This window comes from Schistocerca cancellata, chromosome 10 (genome assembly GCF_023864275.1).
Source record: "Schistocerca cancellata isolate TAMUIC-IGC-003103 chromosome 10, iqSchCanc2.1, whole genome shotgun sequence".
Classification (NCBI taxonomy): Eukaryota; Metazoa; Arthropoda; class Insecta; order Orthoptera; family Acrididae; genus Schistocerca; species Schistocerca cancellata.
In genome coordinates, this window is record NC_064635.1 from 142,958,496 (window position 1) to 142,961,197 (window position 2,702).

Sequence of the window (2,702 nt, forward strand, 5' to 3'; positions counted from 1 at the left end):
TTGATGCCGACCTATATAGGGAGGAACGATCATCATAATAAAATAAGGAAAATCAGAGCTTTCACTGAATGATATAGGTGCTGTGTTTTTTTCTGCCCTCTGTAAGAGGTTAGAATAATAGAGAATTATTTTGAAGGTGGTTCGATGAACTCTGTGCCAGGCACTTGAATGTGATTTGGAGAGTATCGATGTAGAGTATTCTGTGGAAGCCAGTTCATAGATGTTGGCCACTGATGGGATCGTGTATACGATTGGAGTTCACTCTCTTAGCGTGGGTTAAGGGGGGTAGGACGTCAAACGGGCCGTCTTGGAGCTGGAGAGACACCACAGGACATTTTAATTTCCACTGTCTATACTTTTACGAATAAATTCATAAAGTTTCGTCAGCATGACCAGGAAGGATTCAGGATTCACAATCATAGCAGTGAAAGTTTAAAAAATAACAATATTTTTTTTTACATGTGAAAGTTCATAATTTTTTCACTTCTATTGGCTGCGTTTGTTGATATACGTACACGTTTCTTCATAAGTAAGAGAGATTCTTCGATGAATTTTGCACAGCATACAAACCATACTTACAGGTGTATGAAACTCTAGAAATTATTTAATTTATGAAAAAATGAATGTGCTGTTACATTTTAAACTTCATGTTTAGAAAACACTCAAATTTTATAGTTAATTACCTCAATTTTTACCACAGTTTTTAATAGATTTGGAAAATTCTAGAGTTTCATACACCTTAAGTAAGTTTTGTATGCTGTGCAAAACTCATCGAAGTATCTTCCTTACTTATGAAGAAAAGTGTACCTATAGCAACAAATGCAGCCAGTGGTAAGTGAAAAAAAGGTGAAATACAAATGTAAAAAAATAAATTATTTTCTTATATTTTTGATCTTCCACCACTATAAGTGTAAATCCTGAATCCTTTCTGGTCATTCTGACAAAGTTTTATGAATTTATTTTTAAAATTATAGACAGTGGAAATTAAAAATTCCTGTGGTGTCTCTCCTGCTCCAAGTCGTCCCGTTTGACGTCCTACCCCCCTTGAGGGCTCAAGGTGGTGTACTGAGTCACCAAAACAGGTTTTCTCTTCGCTCCATTTGAGAGTGGAACGATACGATGTACTATTCGCCAGTCACAGTACGGTCGCTTCTGGAGAATATTCGCATATGTACGGGTTTATGGATACCCTGTACCTTCGCTCCTGTTCCGAGTATTACGAAAGTTTGGTTTAGAAACGCGCTCCGAGACCTCATGGTGTCTTGCGGCGGCTCCCTATGGAAGCGAGAGCTGAGGAGATAAGATACTCGGCGCCGGTGGCTGTTTCAGAGGTCGTACCTCGTGACTCATGGGCAAAGTCCACAGTTTGCGAACAAAGACCGCGTGGAGTCCGCGAGGTTGCGACGTCTCTTCGCAATCTGCTGTCGCCGAGAGTCGTTCGGGCAGCTCTGAGTCACGCTGTTGAGCTGTAGTTGCGGTCCCGAGGCGATGAGTGTCGACACGTGCGCCCGAACCTGTCAGTCAAGTTGCCCAGGGCAGATAAGAGTCTATTTGGCCGATTTCATGCACGCCCTACAGCGGACAGCTCGCTCTCCGAGCACATCTTCAAGTACCAGAGCCGAAAAACTGACGTGTGTGGAAAGGAAGTGGACTGTTCCATTGAATTTAAAACTATCGAATTAAACCGCATTATTTCAGCATTTTTTTCAGATAAATGATGACTAACTGAAACCCTCAGCTGCCGACAGGTGGTGTTAATATACCTCGATGTGGACAGCTGAAAATGTGTGCCCCGACCGGGACTCTAACCCGGGTTCTCCTGCTTACATGGCAGACGCTCTATCCATATGAGCCACCGAGGACACAGATGAATAGCGCGAGTGCAGGGACTTATCCCTTGCACACTTACCGTGAGACTCACATTCCCAATTCTACATATGTAATGTACCTTATAGACACCTCGGTGGCTCAGATGGATAGAGCGTCTGCCATGTAAGCAGGCGATCCCGGGTTCGAGTCCCGGTCGGGGCACACATTTTCAGCTGTCCACGTCGAGGTATATCAACAACACCTGTCGGCAGCTGAGGGTTTCAGTTAATTTATTCCAGGGAAAAGCTGCACGGTCATCAACAGTATTCTGTTCTTTCGAGAACAGTTACTGTCTTCACATATTTTTTTCAGATGCTTGTAACTATCACAGTAAATGCTCACCACCGTGTCCAGGGAAACACCAGAAAAAATACACCTGACGACTCTTACGAAAGACACCTTGTACGTCTATATATTTTAGTCACTTACGAACCGATAAGTATTCGTGTCTTGTGCCCACCTCTTCATCTCAGAGCTCTCGCACCTTACTTCCACAATTACTTGCAGGATGTATTCCAGTCTCTGTCTTCCCTTGCAGTTTTTGCCATGGAAATCACTCCCTGATGCCTCATCACATATTCTACCACCGTGTCCCTTCTCCATGTCAACGTTTTGATACCACCTCACTCCTCACCTCAACAATCCGTCCAATTTCCAACATTCTCCTACAGCGCGCTTAGATTCTCTTCTTTTTCCGACTTTTCAAAAGTCCAACATTCACTACCATTCACTGCGATGCTCCAAACATAAATTCACCGAAATTTCTTTCTCAAATTAAGGGCAATATTTGATACTAGCAAAAGTCTCCTGCCCAGGAATTGCCATTTTTGCCT

At 42.9% G+C, this 2,702-nt stretch overlaps 1 non-coding gene across 1 annotated transcript; it reads left to right on the plus strand.

Annotated features, from left to right (window-relative positions):
- The first annotated feature begins 1,957 nt into the window (after positions 1-1,957).
- On the plus strand, positions 1,958-2,031 carry Trnat-ugu (transfer RNA threonine (anticodon UGU)). Its single transcript has one exon. It is a non-coding gene; the product is annotated as a tRNA-Thr (tRNA).
- Positions 2,032-2,702: the final 671 nt, after the last annotated feature.